The 23,188-nt window shown below is 43.9% G+C and overlaps 1 protein-coding gene across 2 annotated transcripts in view; it reads left to right on the top strand.

The window, feature by feature from the left end:
• Positions 1–23,188, top strand: part of CFAP47 (cilia and flagella associated protein 47) — a 546,843-nt gene that overhangs the window by 118,815 nt on the left and 404,840 nt on the right. The window lies entirely within an intron of this gene.

Raw genomic sequence — 23,188 nt, 5'->3', positions numbered from 1 at the left:
GGTGGCAGGCTCAGGAGTGGGAGAGCCTATCGCGGCCTGGTCAGTCGGAGTTAGCTCCGCCCCCTGTCCATTTATTCCTGCCGTTTTCTCTTCCTCATTGCTTGTGATTCTTCCTGGTTTCCTGGCCCTGCTACAGCCTTGCTCCAGCCTGCTACTGCCTTGCTTCAGCCTTGCTACAGCTTCCGCTTATCCTGCTTCGCTCTGACCCCGGCTTGCTTCCTGCTCCTTGCTCTACGTTCGTATACTTCGTGACATCCTGATTCTGACTGGCTCGTTGACCTCTGGTTTCCTCACGGTGTTCCGTGGGCTACTGCCCCTTCCCTTGCTTGTTCCCTGTTTGTATTCCCTTGCACTTAGTCAGCGTAGGGACCGCCACCCAGTTGTACCCCGTCGCCTAGGGCGGGTCGTTGCAAGTAGGTAGGGACAGGGCGGTGGGTAGATTAGGACTCACTTATCCCCTTCCCCTTCTTCCGGCCATAACATAATCACAAGCCTATACCTAGTCTACCCTTTCTCCTACTCTATCATGGACCCCCTTGAGACCCTGACCCAGCAGATGCAGGGCCTCTCCCTACAGGTCCAGGCCCTGGCTCAGAGGGTCAACCAGCCTGATGCTTCCATAGTAGTACCCCTCGCCTCACCTCTAGAACCTGACCTCAAGTTACCTGACCGGTTCTCAGGGGACCGTAAGACTTTTCTCTCCTTTCGGGAGAGTTGCAGACTTTACTTCCGTCTAAAACCTCACTCCTCAGGTTCCGAGAACCAGCGGGTGGGAATCATTATATCCCGACTCCAGGAAGGGCCCCAAGAGTGGGCCTTCTCCTTGGCTCCTGACGCCCCTGAACTTTCCTCCGTTGATCGTTTTTTCTCTGCCCTCGGACTCATTTACGACGAGACTGACAGGACTGCCTTGGCCGAGAGTCAGCTGGTGACCTTACGTCAGGGTAGGAGACCTGTTGAGGAGTACTGTTCTGACTTTAGAAAGTGGTGCGTAGCTTCTCGGTGGAATGACCCTGCCCTAAGGTGCCAGTTTAGGTTAGGCTTATCTAACGCCCTGAAGGATCTGCTTGTTAGCTACCCCTCTTCTGACTCCCTAGACCAGGTTATGGCCTTAGCAGTACGACTTGACCGACGGCTCAGGGAACGACAGCTTGAACGTTTCAGTGTTTTCCCCTCTGACTTCCCTGCGATTCCTCCCGAGGTCCCGTCTCCTCGCTCTTCCACGGAAGACTCGGAGGTACCTATGCAACTCGGGGCCTCCGTGTCCCCCCGACAACGTAGAGAGTTCCGCAGGAAGAATGGTCTCTGCTTCTATTGTGGGGATGACAAGCATCAACTGAACACCTGTCCCAGGCGCAAGAATAAGCAGCCGGAAAACTTCCGCGCCTAAGTGATCATCGGGGAGGTCACTTGGGCGCACAGGTATTTCCCGTTAATATGAAACGCAATAAAATTTTGCTTCCCTTTCAGGTCTCGTTTGGTGGTCGGTCTGCCACCGGCAGTGCCTTCGTGGATTCAGGGTCATCTGCTAATATCATGTCTGTGGAATTTGCTATGTCTCTAAAAATGCCTTTTATTGATTTGCCTAATCCTGTCCCGGTAGTGGGTATCGACTCCACTCCTCTTGCTAATGGTTATTTTACTCAGCATACTCCTGTTTTTGAACTCCTTGTTGGCTCCATGCATTTGGAGCAGTGCTCTGTACTGTTGATGCAGCGATTATCGTCCGATCTGGTATTAGGTCTTCCCTGGTTGCAGTTGCATAATCCCACGTTTGATTGGAATACTGGGGATCTCACCAAATGGGGTAGTGAATGCCTGACGTCATGTCTTTCGGTTAACTCTATTTCTCCCCGTGAGGAGGTAAACACGCTACCTGAGTTTGTTCAGGACTTCGCTGATGTTTTCTCTAAGGAGGCCTCCGAGGTGTTGCCCCCTCATAAAGATTACGATTGCGCTATCGAATTGGTACCAGGTGCTAAGCCTCCTAAGGGTAGGATATTTAATCTTTCATGTCCTGAACGTGAAGCCATGAGGGAATATATCCAAGAATGCCTGGCCAAGGGTTACATTCGCCCCTCTACTTCTCCTGTAGGTGCTGGCTTCTTCTTCGTGGGGAAGAAGGATGGTGGTCTTAGGCCGTGCATTGACTATCGTAACTTGAATAAGGTCACTGTAAGGAACCAGTATCCACTTCCTTTGATTCCGGATCTTTTTAATCAGGTTCAGGGGGCCCAATGGTTCTCTAAGTTTGATCTACGGGGGGCGTATAACCTTATCCGCATCAAAGAGGGGGATGAGTGGAAGACTGCGTTCAACACGCCCGAAGGTCATTTCAAATACCTGGTCATGCCCTTTGGGTTGTGTAATGCCCCTGCTGTCTTCCAGAATTTTATTAATGAAATTCTGAGAGATTACCTGGGAATTTTTCTTGTAGTGTACCTTGATGACATACTGGTGTTTTCCAAGGACTGGTCCTCCCACGTGGAGCATGTCAGGAAGGTTCTCCAGGTCCTCCGGGAAAATAATCTGTTTGCGAAAACCGAAAAATGTGTGTTTGGGGTACAGGAGATACCATTTTTGGGTCAAATCCTCACTCCTCATGAATTCCGCATGGACCCTGCCAAGGTTCAGGCTGTGGCGGAATGGGTCCAACCTGCCTCCCTGAAGGCGCTACAGTGTTTTTTGGGGTTCGCTAACTATTATAGGAGATTTATTGCCAACTTCTCGGTCGTCGCTAAGCCTCTTACGGACCTCACTCGCAAGGGTGCTGATGTCCTCCACTGGCCTCCTGAGGCCGTCCAGGCTTTTGAGACCCTCAAGAAGTGCTTTATCTCGGCCCCAGTGCTGGTTCAGCCCAACCAAAGGGAGCCATTTATCGTGGAGGTTGACGCGTCCGAGGTGGGAGTGGGGGCTGTCTTGTCCCAGGGTACCAGGTCCCTCACCCATCTCCGCCCCTGTGCTTACTTCTCCAGGAAGTTTTCGCCCACGGAGAGTAACTATGATATTGGCAACGGCGAACTTTTAGCCATTAAATGGGCTTTTGAAGAGTGGCGTCACTTCCTGGAGGGGGCCAGACACCAGGTAACGGTCCTTACTGACCACAAGAATCTGGTTTTCCTAGAATCTGCCCGGAGGCTTAATCCGAGACAAGCTCGATGGGCGCTATTTTTTACCAGATTTAACTTTTTGGTTACCTATAGGGCTGGGTCCAAAAATATTAAGGCTGATGCACTGTCGCGTAGTTTCATGGCCAATCCTCCTTCGGAGAAGTATCCTGCTTGTATTTTACCCCCTGGTATAATCGTTTCTGCCACTGATTCTGATTTAGTCTCTGATATTGCGGCTGATCAAGGTTCAGCTCCCGGGAACCTCCCTGTGGACAAGCTGTTTGTCCCCCTGCAATACCGGCTAAGGGTACTTAGGGAAAACCATGACTCCGCACTATCTGGTCATCCTGGCATCTTGGGTACCAAACACCTCATTACCAGAAACTATTGGTGGCCTGGGTTGCCTAAAGACGTTAGGGCCTACGTCGCCGCTTGTGAGGTTTGTGCTAGGTCTAAGACCCCCAGGTCCCGACCTGCGGGCTTACTACTCTCTTTGCCCATTCCCCAGAGACCTTGGACCCATATCTCCATGGATTTTATCACCGATTTGCCTCCATCTCAAGGCAAGTCGGTGGTGTGGGTGGTAGTAGACCGCTTCAGCAAGATGTGCCACTTTGTGCCCCTTAAGAAACTACCTAACGCCAAGACGTTAGCTTCTTTGTTTGTTAAACACAATCTGCGTCTCCATGGGGTCCCAGTCAATATCGTTTCTGACAGAGGGGTACAATTTGTTTCATTATTTTGGAGAGCCTTTTGTAAAAAGTTGGAGATTGATCTGTCCTTCTCCTCCGCCTTCCATCCCGAAACTAATGGCCAAACGGAGAGGACTAATCAATCCCTGGAACAATATTTAAGGTGTTTCATCTCTGACTGTCAATTTGATTGGGTCTCATTCATTCCCCTCGCCGAATTTTCCCTGAATAACCGGGTCAGTAACTCGTCAGGGGTCTCCCCGTTTTTCTGTAATTTCGGGTTTAATCCACGGTTCTCCTCCGTTTCTTCTGGTAGTTCCAATAATTCAGAGGTAGAGGTCGTTCATCGGGAACTGTGCACAGTCTGGGCCCAGGTTCAGAAGAACCTAGAGGCGTCCCAGAGCGTACAAAAAATTCAGGCTGATAGAAGACGTTCTGCTAACCCCCGGTTTGTCGTCGGGGATTTGGTGTGGTTGTCGTCTAGGAACTTGCGCCTTAAGGTCCCGTCCAAGAAGTTTGCTCCCCGATTTATTGGGCCTTATAAGGTCATTGAAGTCCTCAACCCTGTATCCTTCCGTCTGGAGCTGCCCCCATCCTTTCGCATACACGACGTCTTTCATGCCTCCCTCCTTAAACGCTGCTCCCCGTCCTGGTCCCCCTCGAGGAAACCTCCTGTTCCCATTCTCAGCCCTGAGGGGGTGGAATTCGAGGTGGCCAAGATTATGGACAGTAGGATGATCCAGGGCTCCCTCCAGTACCTGGTCCATTGGAGAGGATACGGGCCGGAGGAGAGGACTTGGGTACCTGCTCGAGATGTTCACGCTGGGGTATTGGTCAGGAGGTTCCACCTTCTCTTCCCCACTAAACCAGGTCCTCTTAGTAAGGGTCCGGTGGCCCCTCATAAAAGGGGGGTACTGTAAAGGATCTGCCAGGCACTACTTCTGTGGATACTCCCAGGATTAATCAATCGACACCTGAGGCCGGACCTCTTAGACTGACTCCGGCTCCCACCAATCAGGGTGGCAGGCTCAGGAGTGGGAGAGCCTATCGCGGCCTGGTCAGTCGGAGTTAGCTCTGCCCCCTGTCCATTTATTCCTGCCGTTTTCTCTTCCTCATTGCTTGTGATTCTTCCTGGTTTCCTGGCCCTGCTACAGCCTTGCTCCAGCCTGCTACTGCCTTGCTTCAGCCTTGCTACAGCTTCCATTTATCCTGCTTCGCTCTGACCCCGGCTTGCTTCCTGCTCCTTGCTCTACGTTCGTATACTTCGTGACATCCTGATTCTGACTGGCTCGTTGACCTCTGGTTTCCTCACGGTGTTCCGTGGGCTACTGCCCCTTCCCTTGCTTGTTCCCTGTTTGTATTCCCTTGCACTTAGTCAGCGTAGGGACCGCCGCCCAGTTGTACCCCGTCGCCTAGGGCGGGTCGTTGCAAGTAGGCAGGGACAGGGCGGTGGGTAGATTAGGGCTCACTTATCCCCTTCCCCTTCTTCCGGCCATAACAAATTTATTTTGCGTCGCCAAATTCAGAGAGCCATAAGTTTTTTATTTTTCCGTCGATTAAGTGGTATGAGGGCTTATTTTTTGCGGGATAAGCTGTAGTTTTTAATAATACCATTTTGGTGTATATGCGACGGTCTGATCACTTTTTATTTCATTTTTTGTGGGAGAATAGGTGACCTAAAAATAGACATTCTGGCGTTTACAATTTTTGTTTTTACGTGGTTCACCGTGCGGGTTAAATAATTATATATTGTAATAGTTCAGACTTTTACGGACGCAGCAATACCAATTATGTTTATTTATTTATTTTTTTACTATGCTCTAGGGGGGAAATGGGAAAAGGTTTTTTTTTTTTTTAGTTTTAATGTTCACAAAAAAAACCTTTATTTAACTAATTTTTATTTTTTTTATTCGTCCCCCTAGGGGACTTCAACCAGCGATCGTTAGATCGCTTGCACGATATACTGCAATACTAATGTATTGCAGTATATCGTGAATCTGACAGGCACCTATTAATCCCTGCCGGAGGCAAGGCTTAACAGGTGTACAAAGATGGCGGACCTGGGGGCGTTCATTAAGCCCCCAGGCAGCCATAGCAACCATTGCCCCCCCCCTCTGCGATTGCGTTGCGGGGGGCGCGATGAGCTGTTAGAGGGGGTCGCCCCCCTCTTTCTGACGATTTAAATGCTGCGGTCGGTATTGAAGTGTCGGCTGTGGGCCTGCTCCATACTTCCCCTACCCGACTTTGAGGTATGGATACGTCAAATGTCAGGAAGGGGTTAAAGAATGTTTGGTGATTTTTTTCATGTAATTATCTATGATAAAAAATCCTAAATCCTAAAATCTTGTAGCTTTTGTTTTAGCTAATGAGCCTAACAATACACTGTCACTTCATGTGCTGTAGAGATCACTTCTCAGCAATCATCTCATTATCATCACAGGCAGGATTACACTGACAGGTAACACCTATATATAGATAATACAGGATCCACCAATGACAATAGGTGATGGACACAGCTCCCCTCCTAGCGCTTCCTGCACAATGACCTCTACACAGGTCACAGCACATGCCTAGAAAACTCTCCCATAGAAGAAGTCAATGGGTCAGCTCCAGACTATTGTTTCCTATGGTGCATGTGGCTGCTGTAAAGCAAATCTCTAAATGCTGTTCAAAAGGTAGCTGCCTCCAATCATGTTCAGAAAATAGAATAAAAAACAATGTAAAATAAAAAGAAACAGATTAGAAAAAAAGAATATGTTTCACTATTTGATTTTAATGCGAAAAAACTAAATTTAGGTGATATATTCCTTTTAACTGCACCGACAGTGATGTTTAATCAGAACAGAATGTTGAACCTATTTAGATTAAAAAACACAAAATGGTTTTCAATGGCAGAAATTCATTATAAGGGTATTATTCCTGTATATAGTGCTATAGGCTCAAAGTATTATGAATTTTGGCTCCCTTCCCTCAAGCATTTTAGTGTCAAACCTCAACATCTACTTTACCTTGCTTTTAACCTCTGATTTATTTTTGTAGGGAGTAGACAAAATGTTATTTTATAGCTGGGATCTGCTTCTTCCTGATCCAAACATAGACCTGACCTGATGATTCAGAAATATATTATTCTTCAAATGTTAGAGGCCTATTAATAATTAAATAGTGAACATCCTTTTTAGCATGCATACATTTTGTGAGAAGCACTCCTTTGTTCCTCTTCTCTGATTCTCATAAGAATACTACATCTCTTCCCATGGTTTTTCAGATCCGTAATTCTGTATGGCAATGTTACCCCATAGCTGTTCTGCATGGCTAGCAATACAGAATAATGTTAACAATAGACTATTATACTCCCTTGAATTTCATTTTAAATAATACCTTTAATTATTCTCTTTGAAAAAGCAATGTCTGAAATTTAAGATTAACATCTAGAAACTTTGAATACATGATTCCTTTGGAGAAACAGCATATATGGCATAGAAAAAATATATTATTGTCTTTTACTTGGAGTTCTGAAGAATTCCGTGCAGCAATCATCAATTACCTACCATCTAATTTGTTAAATGTATGCCACACAACTATGTACCCATTGAGGAAAATGTCATAATACTTTACAGGATTAGACGGGAGATTAGAAAGAAAGGAATAAAAATAAATAAATAAATAAATAAATGCGGCTGTCTTCTAGTTGAGAATAAATGACAAAATCACAGAGTACGTTTAATGAAAATGAGCTGCCTGCGCTCATGAGGCTTTTTTGTGTTCACAGTCAGAGCTCGAGCTTTTTTTGGGCAAACAGCAGGTTGCAAATGTTGATGCACATAATATATTTAATGACTATTGCCTATTTTCTGTAACTCCTTTGCAAGTGCACATTAGGGAAATAAGTATGCAAACAGCAGAATGGCTGATGGGTAACAAATGCATTTCAGTCTGTCAAGATGGTGATATGCAACATATAGAGTGCAATTTCACTGAGTACGGAGTTTTCTTTATTATCTTTCATTGGCATCTTTTTGGCTTATGTGAAGAGGAAATAATAGGATATCTTGCCCTTAATCATAGATTGTCTTTCTTTTAATCAATTGCATAGTGTCAGTTGACATGCCCATTAATACTGTAACACACATGGCCGCGGACCATCAGGTTTACTCACCTCCTGATGGCTGCAGCCATGGAAAAGTGGCTTCAGTGACTTCCGCTTGACTCTCCTGTGTCTCGTAGGGTGCGTGCGCACACTCGTGCTTGGTCTTAAAGGGCCAGCGCGCGCACCTGAATTAGATACCAATTAGCCCATGATCACCCTGTACTATAAGAAGGGCCCTTCCTCTTCCTGCATTGCCTGAGCGTTGTTGTCGTTTACCTATAGTCATCTCTGCAAATGGTCCCTTTAGTGTTTTCCAGTTCCCAGTGTTCCCGTCCCTGTTACCTGTATCTGGTATCCCGTGCTATCTTGGTCCAAGTGCCGTTTAGAGTTGGAGTCGTGTTGTGCTGTGTACTATGCATTCCTGTTTACATCACGCCTGGTGTCTGCCTGCTACCAAGGTCCCATCCGAGCCTATCTTCGCTACCGTCTGAAGTTACCACAGGTATACCTATCCGAACTATAGACTTTGACTTGGTATCCTGTTGGCCAGCTGCTATACCGTCAAGGCGGTATGGCCCAGTGGGTCCATGCACCCAACGTGACAGTACGCTCAGGCCATGGACCCACACTGGTCAGCCTAAGACTATGTTGATGTCTCAAGCGATGTAGACAGATCTGCGAGATCTTCGTTCACGACAGGACCAACTCCTCCTGGCAGTGAATTCCATTGCACAGCAGCTAGATGCACAAAATGCAGCCTCCTCAGCTCCTGTTCCACCTGATCCTCCTGCTACACCTTCTGTCACTACCAGTACCGCCTCGTTACAACGGAGAGGCGAGTACCTGCAGGGGATTCCTCAATCAGTGCCAGATCCACTTCTCTCTTCGTGCCAGAGCATGTCCGTCTGATGGCGCCAGGATTGCCTTCGTTGTTTCTCTGTTCACTGGCAAGGACCTAGCGTGGGCGAACTCGATCGGGGAACGGCAGAGACCTGTGACCCGTGACTTCCAGGATATTTAGCACTGTGTTCTAGGAGCCTGGACGAGTCTCATCGGCAGCGCCCTCTTTGCTGAACCTCCGCCAGGGAGACACCTCTGTGGGCGAGTGGGCCAAGGAGATGCCGACACTCATTTCCTGCTTCAGAGACTGTTTTCCGCATGGGCGCGCGCGCTCGCGCGTGCACAGCCTTAAAGGGCCAGCGCGTGCAAAATTGCAGCTAATCTGCAATCAGTCCAGAATGCTGCTGCCCTCTCGATCTTTGCCTGAGCGTTGTTGTATACCTAAAGTTTGTCTTGCAAATGGTCTCCCAATATTTTCCAGTTCCCAGTGTTACCCGTTCCTGCTGCCTGTACCCTGTATCCTGTGCTACTGTGCCTCTGTGCCGTCTAGAGTTGAAGTCAAGCTGTGTCTTGCGCTGCATCTGCTGTGTTACACCCACCGGGTGTCTGTCTGCTGCCGGAGCCTTATCTTAAGCCTGAATCACCGCTACTGTCTACATTGCCACAGGTACCCTTTCTGGGCTATAGACATTGTATTGTACCTGGTTGGCCAGCTGCCTATCCCCTACGCGGTACGGCCCAGTGGGTTCACACCATGCACCGTGACATATATCCTCTCTCCTTACCAGAGACTCAGTCCATGTCCGCCTATATTAAGGAGAATCTGGAGAGGGGCTTTGTATGGAAGTCATCCTCCCCGGCAGGAGCCGGGTTCTTCTTCATCAAGAAAAAGGATGGTTCTCTGCGACCCTGCATTGACTACCAGGGTCTCAACCAGATCACGGTCAAGACTAGATATCCGTTGTCATTGATTTCAGAGCTTTTTGACCGAATACGAGGTGGCAAAAAATTTTCAACACTAGATCTCCGTGGGGCTTGCAACCTAATCCGGATACGCCGGGTGACGAATGGAAGACGGGCACTATGAATAACTGGTGATGCCCTTCTGCCTGTGTAACGTTTTCGCGGTCTTCCAAGAATTCGTCAATGACATCTTCTGGGATCTCCTCTATGCTTGTGTTGTTGTCTATCTCGATGATATCTTAATTTTTTTCGCCAGACCTGTTGCCTCATCAGAGACATGTCCGTCAAGTTCTGCTGCAATTGAGGGAGAATCGCCTGTATGCCAAGCTGGAGAAGTGCATGTTTGAGAGGAGTTCTTTACCCTTCCTGGGCTACATAATCTCGGACCAAGGTCTCAAGATGGATCTGGAGAAAGTAAAGGCCGTATGGGAATGGCCACACCCTCAAGGTTTAAGGTCCATACAGCGTTTCTTGGGATTCGCCAGTTTTTACCGGCAGTTCATCCCAAACTTCTCCTCACTGATATCTCCCATCTCTACCCTCACCAAAAAAGGAATGAACTCCAAGGGGTGGACTCCAGAGGCAGAATCGGCATTCAATAAATGAAGAGTGCCTTCACGTCAGCCTCTATTCTCCATCATCCAGATGTATCTCGACAGTTTTCATTGGAGGTGGACGCCTCCTCTGTTGGTGCTGGTGCACTCCTGTTCCAGAGAGGTTCCAAGGGCAAGGCAGTGGTATGTGGCTATTACTCTAAACTCTTCTCTTCCGCAGAACGGAACAGCTCGATTGGGGATCGGGAGTTACTGGCCATCAAATTGGCTCTGGAGGAATGGAGACATCTACTAGAGGGCGCAGTTCATCCCATCCTGATATTCCCGGACCACAAGAATCTCACCTATCTCCAGACAGCCCAACGGCTGAACCCTCGCCAGGCCAGGTGGTTGCTGTTCTTTGCCCGGTTCCAGTTTGAGCTCCACTACCATCCGGCCGACAAGAATGTGGGGGCCGATGCCTTATCCAGGTCGTTCGAGACAGAGGACACCATCGAGTCTCCACAAAATATTATTGATCAGTCTTGCATTGTCTCTGTCAACCCCCTGCAAGTTAGAGACATCCCTCCGGGGAGGACTTTTGTGCGCCTGGCAGACAGAGGGAAAATCCTCCGCTGGGGACGCAGCTCCAGACTGGCAGGTCACGTGGGTACCCGTTTGCCCATCATTTCTGGTGGCCCACGCTGCCAAAAGACATCATGGACTTTTTTTCGTCCTGCTCGGTGTATGCAGCGAACAAGGCTGCTCACTCCAAACCTGCTGGCCTGCTCCAGCCGCTGCCTGGCAGCATATATCAATGGACTTTGCTACGGACCTGCCTCCCTCTGCGGGATGCAGTGCTGTCTGGGTGGTGGTGGATCGATTTTTTAAGATGGCTCACTTCATTCCGCTGACCAGCCTACCTACTGCTTCTAGACTGGCCAACCTCTTCATCCAGCACATCTTCCGCCTGCATGGCTTTCCGCGGCATATCGTGTCTGATCAGGGGGTTCGAAAGAACCAAATGTGCCTGAGGCACACTGAAAATCAATTTCCCAACTGCTAATCAGTATTATTAAAATATAACTTTTATTATTTTGCCATTAAAGATGTCCATGGGGACATAACAATCAGCACGAACAGTTAAAATTAATAGCCAGTATTGCTTTAGGGCACGCTTTGTTTTCATTCAGTCTGCATGTATTGCCAGACGGAGTGTAAGGTACTCAGATTGCAGAGTGTCAGGTCAGCAGCTGCAGACTGCCGAGCTTTAGTGGATAGGATGAGGTATGCGTGCTCAGGATTGCCAAGTAAGCTAGGCTCTTTAAAATAATAAATTTAGCCCCCCCCTGATCAGGGGGTTCAGTTCACCTCAAGATTCTGGAGGGCCCTCTGCAAACTCCTCAATGCAAAGTTGGACTTTTCCCCAGCCTACCATCCTCAGTCCAAAGGTCAAGTCGAGAGGATCAATCAAATCATGGAGAACTACCTACGACACTTCATCTCCAGGCAACATGATGACTGGGTGCAGCTTCTTCCATGGGCCGAGTTCTTGTACAATAACCATACTAGCGAGTCCACAAGAACTACACCGTTCTTCATTGTCTACGGCCAACACCCACGTATTTCTCTCCCGGTTTCCGTTATGTCCGAGGTGCCCACAGCTGATTCTGCTTTTAGCAACTTCCTGCAGATCTGGCAGCAGACCCGATCCTCCATTCTGCTGGCGGTCGACCATATGAAACATAAGGCAGACACAAGGAGAAGAGTACCCCCCAGGTTTCTTCCAGGTACCAAGGTCAGGCTCCCAGGTTCCTCGGAACCTTCGAGATCTTGCAGCAGATCAACCCTGTCTCCTACAAGCTTCGGCTGCCTCCTACCCTCAAGACCCCCAACTCCTTCCATGTCTCCCTCCTGAAGCCTGTGGTTCTGAACCGCTTCACCAAGATTCCTAGTCCTGCAGTTGCTCCCAGCGGATCATCGGATACCTTCGAGGTTAAGGAGATCCTGGACACCAAGAGTGCGCCAGCGCGCACACCTGAATTAGATACCAAATTAGCCCATGATCACCCTGGACTATAAGAAGGCCACTGCCCCTTCCTGCATTGTCTGAGCGTTGTTGTAGTTTACCTATGTTCGTCTCTGCAAATGGTCCCTTAAGTGTTTTCCAGTTCCCAGTGTTCCCTTTCCTGCTACCTGTGTCCTGTATCCCGTGCTATCTTGGCCCAAGTGCCTTTTAGAGTTGGAGTCGTGTTGTGCTATGTACTACGCCTTCCTGGTTTCAGCACGCCTGGTGTCTGCCTGCTACCAAGGTCCCATCCAAGCCTATCTTCGCTACTGTCTGAAGTTACCACAGGTACACCTATCCGAACTATAGACATTGACTTGGTATCCTGTTGGCCAGCTGCTATACCGTCAAGGTGGTACGGCCTAGTGGGTCCACGCACCCAACGTGACAAATACAAGGTTGTTTTTTATATTTTTAAAAATTTATAGTGTACCTGTTGTGTTTTTTTTTAATCAAAATAAGTCCAAATTCAGTGCTGGTTAATTTAATAATATATCTTTATAAGGGTCTGAGCTCCATTTTACTGTTAGGCTATGTTCACACAGGGCGGATATACGCTGCGTAAAAGCACACAGCGTATCCACCCAGGGCGCCTTAGGGAATAGGGAATTCCAGCCGAAAAACTGCACCAAATTGCGGTACAGTTTTTTGGCCGGAATGTCCACTGCAGAAAACTGCACATAAAAAAAAACTTACTTACTTACGTAGCCATGGCGACGAGTCCCTCTTCCGTTCTGCAGGACAGCCTCCTGGTGATCCCATGTGACCACTGCAGCATGTAGCAGCAGCTGTCACATGGGATGAAACGTCATCCCAGTAGGCCGGCCTGGATGAAGAAGTACAGAATTCTGGGTATGTATAAGATTTTTTTTTCAGTGTTTTGATTTTCCGTTGCGGAAAATACTCAGTATTTGCGCTAGGTGTGAACTTACTGTATTCAGAATCCTGACACTTCTGAATCTTTTCTGTGAGATTTCCAGCAAGGCAAACGTAATCTCGCGAGATTACGCTGTAAACTGTCATTTAAAACGAGATTACATTTGCCTTGCTGGAAATCTCACAGAAAAGATTCAGAAGTGTCAGGATTCTGGATACAGATCACGTCCTGGCTGGAGGTAATGTATATTCGTTGTCAGGACACTGCAGTAACATTATAGTGTGTTTATGTGGCTGCACATAGCGATATAGCTATATCGCTAGTGCTGTGTAAATGAATGGAGAGAAGTGTATGATGCTGATTGGTCAGCGTCATACACTCCTCTGTACAATGCCCACTTGGTCTAAAGTAAAAACACGCCCACTTTTCTAAATAAAAAGCACTGCTGTCACCTACATTACAGCGCCCATCTCCTTATGTAGGAGATAGGGCACTTATAATGTGGTGACAGAGTCTCTTTAAAGATAAATTATACAATTGTAGTTGCCTGCAGCTGCCAATAGGGAGAGCTTAATGAAGACAGATTTATATTGTTCCCATTAAACTCAATAATAAATCTGTCTTCATTAAACTACTAAGCTCTCCCTAGTGGTGACTGCTGGCAGTCCAAATTTTATCATTCAGTCCTATGACTTAAAGACAAGCAGGGGATTTGGAGCGCTGTATCAGAATCTCTTATAGAGATATATTATGAAATTAATCAGCACAAAATTGTACCTTTTTTTTAAATATCACTTCTTGTCCATATTCTCCAATGTATCCTGGGAATGTATATATCAGTTTGCTGTAAACATTTAACTCTGTTGTAAGTCCTAGTCACTTATCTTCATGCTCTAGTTTTATTTGTTTTTTGACATGTCATTTATACATGTCAGAAGATATCATATTTGAATTCGAATTTTTCCATATTTGTTACATTCTACTCAAAGCATCATTTGAGGTGTTTGGCTGCCACTGATCATCCTGGTTCACCATATAATTGCAATCAAACAAAACATACAGATCTGGCCAAATTTAATGGTAACCTTGCATTTTTTGTAAAAAATGTGCCATTCATCCAAGTGTTGCAATAAATAGGACCTTTGTTATCCATAAAACCTGTGAGAAGAACACTGAAATCTTTCTTTTTAAACTCGTTTTATTAAGAACTGTTGCAGTAACAAGTATAAACTCAGTCACACATCATTGACTGTAAGATATATCACATTAGAACAAATAAGTGTATATACATAAAGTCAAGCAATGAGAACACACAGAATATTCCATGAATACATGATTCTAAAGACAATGGCGCATAGAGTAGTGTACATTGAAGTATGTATGACCAGTACAATAAAGAGGACATAAAACTAGAACATAAATAAGAGAAAACAAACAACCTGGGACCTATGTCTCCCACGAGCATCCAACAAATCAAGCACAGCAAGTTCAAGGCGATACACAATAAAAATGCGGGTCACCTTTGTTACTACATCACGCCAGCTGGTGAAGCAGCAGAGGGGTTAACTGTCAAAGGGGAGTTATTCCAAATATCCCAAACTTTAGAAAACTTAGTACTACAACCACGATTCAGATATACAGCCTTCTCGAAAGGTATCACAGTATTTACCAATCCCTTCCAATGACCAATAGAGGGTAGTAAATCATTCATCCAAAGTTGTGCTATAGTTTTTCGGGCTAGAAACAGAGTTTCTCTCAAAAAGATTCTAGTATGGTGATTCCAGGCCTCCCCATCCAATATACCAAACAAACATATCTTAGGACATAAAGGGATGCTGACATGTAATAAGGAAGATAACAGGGTTGTTTTCCCAAAAATCCCTAATGAGGGTACAAGACCAGATTATATGCCAAAAATCTGCCTCCGGAACATGGCATCTCAAACAGTCCGAAGAAGGTAATCGTCCCATTTTGAATATCCTAACCAGGGTTAAAAAGGCTTGGTGTATTATATATAACTGGATCATTTTATTATTTTTTCGGAGGGGGAAACATGAAGATGCGACTCCAAAATATCATTCCAATCATCGGACTGAATTGTAGGAATCCATTGTTTCCATCTACTTTCTACAGCAAGCGGTGTTGACTTCACCGTGATGGATAATAAGTGGGTATATAGAGTGGATATCAGTTCTTGCGGACCCTGTGATTTAAGAATTCCTATCAGTGGGAAGGAAGAGATTGTTAAGTTATTTCTCAAGTGATGGAATTGGGTTTGCAAAATATGACGAATCTGTAGATGCCTATGAAAATGGGTGCGTGGTATGTCATACTTAGTCTGCAATTGAGTAAATGAAAATAAGACATTATCATCATATAAGTCCCCTATAGTCCCAACAGCTCGAGACAATCGTGGTGGCATTAAAGGAAAGTAAGAAGCATTGTTCCACAACGGCATTTCAGACACAATGTCATTGTAACCCAGCTGCTTTTTCGCTTGTCTCCAAACCACACGAGCTAACTTGTGTAGGGGCAAGGGTTTAATAGGGGCAGGAAGAGAATTTACTTAGAGGGATCCAGCAAACATTGACTCCCAAGTACATGAGCCAAATGGTGCTCTGAGTTGGGAAGATCCTTTTCAGGCATTCAGAAACTTAAGGTTTTAAGTTGAAACGCTAAATAATATAAAAAGAAATCCGGCAGAGCCGTTCCTGCCAGTTCCTTAGGCCTTTGGAGCGTGGATAATCTAAGTTTGGGTCTAGAATTACCCCATATAAACGGTGATAACAGGGAGTTAAGCTGGTTAAAAAATGATTTAGGTACGACAACCGGGCTATGCTGAAGGGCATATAAAAATTTAGGCAACAACATCATTTTAACCAGGTTTATACGGCCAGATACCGATAAAGGCAGTTTACCCCATGCGTTAAATTTAGAATGGGTGAAACCCAATAGCGGTAACACGTTTAAAGGAAGGTCAACATCTGGAAGTTTAGCTATAAATATGCCAAGATATTTGAAATTGTCTACCAGAGGCAATGGCGACAGCTCAGACAGGCCAAGGGGCTGTACTTTGGACATGGACATAAGAGAAGATTATCCCCCAATTAATAGAAAGACTGGAATATTGTCCAAAACGTTCAATAAGATTTATAGCCGAGGGAAGGGTATCCTGCACTTTATCCATGAAAAGCACCATGTCATCTGCATGGAGACCAATGGTGTCCGTACGATCTGCTATAGTTATACCCGTTATAAGTGGAGAGGAACGTATCCGCAGAGCTAATGCCTCAATTGCCAAACTAAATAGAGCAGGCGATAAGGGGCATCCTTGACGTGTACCCCTTTGAAGAGCGAATGACGGGGATAACATATTATTCACCAAGACAGCACCCCGGACTGAAATCTTTCTTATTGTTCAAAATCTTTCTAAAGTTGCCTGGGCAGTAGTATTGGTACCCTCCACAAGTTATAAATGATACTTTAAGCAGAGATACATTTAGCTCTAAATCATTCACGCAGTTTAAATTGAGAGAAGTGTTCACTATGCTATCTGTATCTCTGTATGTGTCAAACTGATCTGAATCCCATTTAGACTCCTGGAGAGAGCTAAAACTCACATTGGGAGAAGGTCTTTACCAAAGACTTTAGGTTTCTGAAGTGTAGAAAGCTCATTCAGCGCCCACTCTCAATAATCTCCCAAGGTTGGGCTATGTGTATGAAAGTTTAATTTGTTTTAATTTTTTAAGCAATAAGTGGATTTATTAATAAAAAGTAAAAGTTTAGTTCCATTTAATAGTCTCTAAAATCAGAAATTTTTAAAGATCATTTTAATACCTTTTAATATTTTAAACCCAAAATGGGCTTTATATAACTTCAAATGTAATGATTGTAGAATTAGAAATACATTAGTTCCCATTGAAAACTTCTTTGATGTGTGAAATTTACAACAATGTTAATAATCATTTTCCATTATTTATATCATGCAGACATAGTCTCTCCATAAATTATATTAATTTATCCTCAGCTTACAATATAATATTTCTATCTCAAACACATTCATATACTTAAGGCCATGTTTAGAATGTGGCCAGAGTAAATCAAGAAAATAGTTTCCATTCAGATGATTCCCCTTTGTCAAGCAACACATCAGTGTTAAGCAGATTTTTTCTTTTTTTAAGGCCTATTTGAAAAATCATAATGTATAATATGATGATCAGTTTTATACGTTTATAGCTCAGAATACTGATATGAACACATTAGCAGTATTTACTGTGAACTGTAAAATGATAATAATTGCAATCATGTTAACAAGCACAAGCTCCTCCAACTGAAAAAATAATCACGGGTGCATCCATTTTTTATTTTTTTATTTACGGTCACTGGAAATAATTTGCCTTATTTTACTGACTGTCCAGGTATATAAAGCTCTAATAGTAGGGGTTGTAAACCAGAATCAATTCCATTCAGCGATATATGAACACAGGTAAGTTTGCGGGAAAAAAAGATACAAAAATACATGTGAAAAATTGACAACAGAAGGATTAAAATGTAATTCCCTATCCAAAGAAAGAGGCTATAAGTGTGTTATCTGAAGGCACAGATCAATTACTCTCGATCAATAAACTGTATGTTTCAGACAATGAGCTGCAGTTTTTAACCAGAATAAATCTTGCTAAAAAGTCCCTGCGTCTTATAGTCGGCAGTCAGGGCACCCTGACCGCTCCTTACTTAACCCGTGATGTGCCGGCACATCATGTAGCGGGGAGGGGATGATGTATGGATTGGGCTCACGCGCTGAGCCTGCTCCATACACTGCAGGTGTCCGCTTCTGACACGCTGCTCTAATGGCCAGGAACAGCGATGGCGCTGTTCCTGGCCGTTTAACTAGTTAAATGCCGCGGTCAATAGCAACCACGGCATTTATAGTGGTTTTCCCATGAAGGACATTTATGACATATCCACAGTATATGTCATAAATGTCAGATAGATGCAGGTCCCACCTCTGGGACCCGCATCTATCTCTAGAACGGGGCCCCCTAAACCCCCTTCTATCTTACCCGGCTCTGCTGTCTTCCGGCCACTTCCGGGTTACATTGTCGAGTTACGGAAACAGAGTAACTCGCTGAGCTACACAGTTTCCGTAACTCCCATAGAACTGAATAGTAGTTATGGAAACAGCGTAGCATGCTACGCTGCTTCTGTAATTGTCATTTACTACTATGGGAGTTACGGAAACAGCGTAGCTCAGTGAGTTACGCTGTTTCCGTAACTCATCCATGTATTGCAGTGTATTGTATAATATGAATATATAAATGAATATGGCATATAGTTAAAATAGTTTTAACTATATGCCATATTCACTGTGTATGGTAAATTATTTTCTGATGCAAACCCCTCCCTCTTGGTTGAGGCTTTCCTATATATGCACTGTTGACTGGTGTAACATGTGTTCACTAGCTTGAGAAAGGCTCTATGGTAGAGCTGAAACGTTGCTGTTTTGACTGATGGAATAAAGCACATTTTTATATTTTGCTACATCTCTGGAGTGCTGCCTGTTTCTTGGATTAGGTCCAGAATTATTTGGACAGTGACACAAGTTTTGGAATTTTAGATGTTTACCAGAACATATTGAATTTACAGTTATATAATCAATATGGTCTTAAAGTGCAGACTCTCAGCTTTAATTTGAGGGTATTCTCATCCTAATTTGAGGAAGGGTTTAGGAATTATAGCTCTTTAATATGTAGCTGCCTCTTTTTCAAGGGGCCAAATGTAATTGGACAATTATCTCAAAAGCTATTTAATGGGCTGCATGGGCTATTCCCTTGTTAATCCATCATCAATTAAGCAAGTAAAAGGTCTGGAGTTGATTCCAGGTGTGGCATTTGCATTTGGTAGCTGTTGCTGTGAACCCACAACATGAGGTCAAAGGAGCTCTCAATGCAAGTGAAACAGACCATCGTTAGGCTGAATAAAGTGAAGAAATCCATCAGAGAGATAGCAAAAATGTTAGGAGTGGCCAAATAAACAGTTTGGTACATTCTTGAAATAAAAAAGAGTGCACTCGTGATCTCGTGAACTCCGAAAGGCCTGGACGTCCACAGAAGACAACAGTGGTGGATGATCGCAGAATTATTTCCATGTTGAATAAAAACCCCTTCACAACATCTACGCGAGTGGAGAACACTCTCCTGTAAATAGGTGTATCAGTATCTTAGTCTACCATAAGGAGAAGGCTTCATGAGAGCAAATACAGAGGGTTCACCACGAGGTGAAAACCATTAATCAGCCTCAAAAATAGAAAGGCCAGATTAGACAGATGAAACTAAGATCAACCTGTACCAGAATGATGGGAGGAAAAAAGTATGGAGAAGGCTTGGAACAGCTCATGATTCAAAGCAGACCACATCCTCTGTTAAACATGGTGGAGGCAGTGTGATGGCATGGGCAAGCATGGCTGCCCACAGGGACTGGGTCACTACTGTTTATTGATGATGTGACTGAAGACAGAAGCAGCCGGATGAATTCTGAAGTGTTCAGGGATACTTTCTGTTCAGATTCAACCAAATGCAGCATGGTTGATTGGATGTCTCTTCACAGTACAGATGGACAATTACCCAAAACATACTGCGAAAGCAACTCAGGAGTTTTTTTAATGCAAAGAAGTGGAATATTCTGCAATGGCCAAGTCAATCACCAGATCTCAACCCGATCAAGCATGCATTTCACTTGCTTAAGACAAAACTTAAGGCAGAAAGACCCACAAACAAGCAACAATTGAAGACAGTCGCAGTAAAGGCCTGGCAAAGCATCACAAAGGAGGAAACCCAGCGTTTGGTGATGTCCATGGGTTTCAGACTTCAGGCAGTCATTGCCTGCAAAGGATTCTCTACAAAGTATTAAAAAAACAACCTTTTATTTATGGTAATGTTAATTTGTCCAATCACTTTGGAGCCCCTGAAATGAGGAGGCTGTGTAGAAAATTGGTTGCAATTCCTAAACATTTCACAGGATATTTTTTTTCAACCCCTTGAATTAAACCTGAAAGTCTACACTTCAATTGCATCTCAGTTGTTTCATTTCAAATCCAATGTGGTGGCATGCAGAGCCCAAATCATGAAGATTGTGTCACTGTCCAAATAATTATAGACCTAACTGTATATATAAATATATATAAATATAAGCACACACACACACCCATCTCTATATTCATAAATGGGGATAACTATAGGTCATAGAGAACTGTTTCTTGTATCACGATGAAGCTATTGAATCATGAAAACATTTTGACCTTATATCCATCTCCCTTTACAAGAGCCATTAATCTTCAAAATGATTTTCTATTGCAATGAAGACTCAATTCTGCTTTTATTTAGTTCTCCTGTGTGTGCTTTTATCTAGATCAATAATCACTAACTTGACTTTTCTTCATCCTCACACTCTAATTATTGCAATCATGAAACTTTTATACAGTCCTAGGGTAGTTCAAAGCTTCTATTGCTAGTCTTATAGTGGAACAGATACAGAGCCATACAAACACACAAATCATGTCTAATCTTTAATCAAAATGTTGTAATAGAGGAACACTAAATGTAGAAAATATACATAGTAATGTAGAAAATGTCTGTTAATTTCTCCTAATATCCTGCTCTACTTTGATCTTATTCAGTTTCATATTGCAATCAATACTGTGAGACATAAAATAGAGTAAATAAATCTTCTGTATGTGTTCCAGAGATAGAACAGCTTTGGGCATTGTACAGTTGCCTCGTCAGATAGGGTGGTCCAGTTGCTGAGACATCTCCCGCCATTTCTTGTGCCAAGTCGCTGCTAGTAGTGGGACTGTTGGACAGCATCAGTATGTCATTCATGTGCATAGGTGATACTGCTGCTTAAAACGGTTAAATGTGTACAGGTTCTCAATGATGTCAATTTTACTTACATTTAGGCAACATTAACACATAAGGCAACACTTTGACTTACAGTGCTTACTGAAATATGGTTACTAGTTGTATGCCACTTTCATGGGTTCAAAACCAGTTCCTTATGTCTCCAAACTGGCAGATACATGACAGAAAGAAAGGCCGATAGGCATTAACACAAATATTGTAATAAAATACAGTTGTCAACCTTCTCCCTTTTGTTGAATACCTTCATATCAACAATTCGGAATACCACTAGGTATTTCTTACGCTTTGCTACTCTCTTTGAAATGCTACACTTGTCAGGCTAATAGTTATATCACATTTTAAAGGGAATGTGTTGCCAGAAAAACATGTTTTTTTTTTAAAAATTAAACATTTAGTGTGTGGGTGATTAAACATGGTTCAAATTTTTTTTATTTTTTTCACGAGTCAGGAAATAGTCAGGAAATATTATAAATTAATTCTAATTTATAATACTACCCATTTTTGGTCACTAGATGGAGCTAGTTCCCAAAATTGCAGCATTGCAACATTGGGTTAAAAGCCCTCGCTCTAGTGAGCTCTCAGCATCCCCCCCTCCTTTATCCTGGCTAGTGCCGGGATAAACGAGGGGTTTGAAAGGTTTAACCTCCTACACTGTGTGTCGCCATTTTTTGAGGTAACCCACAGTGTAGTAGGTTTACATACAGTAGTAAACACACACAAACACTAACATACATTGAAATCTCTTACCTGCTCCTGCCGCCGCGGCTCCCTCCGGCCCGTCCGCTCCCTTTGCTGCCGCTGTTCCATGTGCACAAGTCCGGAAGCCGCGACCGGAAGTAGTAATATTACTGTCCGGCCGCGACTTCCGGTCCACAGGAAAATGGCGCCGGACGGCGCCAATTTCGAATAGGACTGTGTGGGAGCGGCGCATGCGCAGTTCCCACACAGACGCCGTACACGGCAGTCAATGGGACGGGAGCCGTTCGCAGTCCCTATGGGACTGTGGCTGCCGTACTCCATGTCTGTGTGTGTCGTTAATCGACACACACAGAAATGGAACAAAAAATGGCAGCCCCCATAGGGAAGAAAAAGTGTTAAAAATAAGAAAAAGTAAAACACAAACACACAAATGAATAAAAACGTTTTTATTAAAGCACTAACATCTTTAACATATAAAAAAAATTATTTGCCATGACACTGTTCCTTTAAACTGGTATTGAACAGGTGGGTCATAATACTAAAATGTAACCCTAAAATCCAGAGGCGTACTTTGAAGCTTCAGGTCCCCAATGCAAAATCTATAACAGGCCCCCACCTACCATATATAATTTATAATACTGGTGTCTTCTTATGTGGCTGAGGGGCTTTTGGGCCCCCTCAGGCTTGAGGGCCCGAGTGCAACTGCTACCGCTGCACCCACTATAGCTATGCCAATGCTAAAATCAGATGGTGTGTAGGTGTCTCTTTGTCCTCCTGCACACTATATTAAATCTAAATATGTTTGCAACGCTTTTAGACTAGTTTCTGCTTGGATATTATTATATTTATTCATTTTATATGTAACTATCTGAAAGTGTATTAAGTTAATTTGTTCAACCTTAGAATGCTAACTAAGTTACAAAGTAATTTTAATAGACTACACTAAATTAAGACATTATTTCAAATTAACTGAATGAGAAAGACCTGTAGAAAATCCTTAATCTGTTCATTTAATCTCATTTTCGTCAGTTCAGTTCATATTTTCTGCGGTACTCATATTGCAATATGTCTATTTAATTTTCATATATCTAATGGATTGTGATACTGTCTTATTAATAACCTCACATCTAATAGATTTGTCATGTAGTATAATAATTACAAGCTATTTACATTTTAAATACAGTAGACAAAGAAGAATAAGTCTAATTTAGTTGATGAGGTAGTGCTTCATTGCAGTTATATATACTTACATACTCTGGTAGACTTTCCAGTACCAGTTAACATAAAATTACTCTATACATATGGAACAACTAGAGAAAAATGTTCACCCAAAATAATAAGATTAGATATGTTACATTGAACTTGGGTTATACAGTGCAGTTGATACACACATTAGAGCAGGAGTT

This window comes from Rhinoderma darwinii, chromosome 2, assembly GCF_050947455.1.
Source record: "Rhinoderma darwinii isolate aRhiDar2 chromosome 2, aRhiDar2.hap1, whole genome shotgun sequence".
Taxonomy (NCBI): Eukaryota; Metazoa; Chordata; class Amphibia; order Anura; family Rhinodermatidae; genus Rhinoderma; species Rhinoderma darwinii.
Note: the sequence above shows the minus strand (reverse complement) of the source record. Positions and strands in the feature narration are given on the sequence as shown.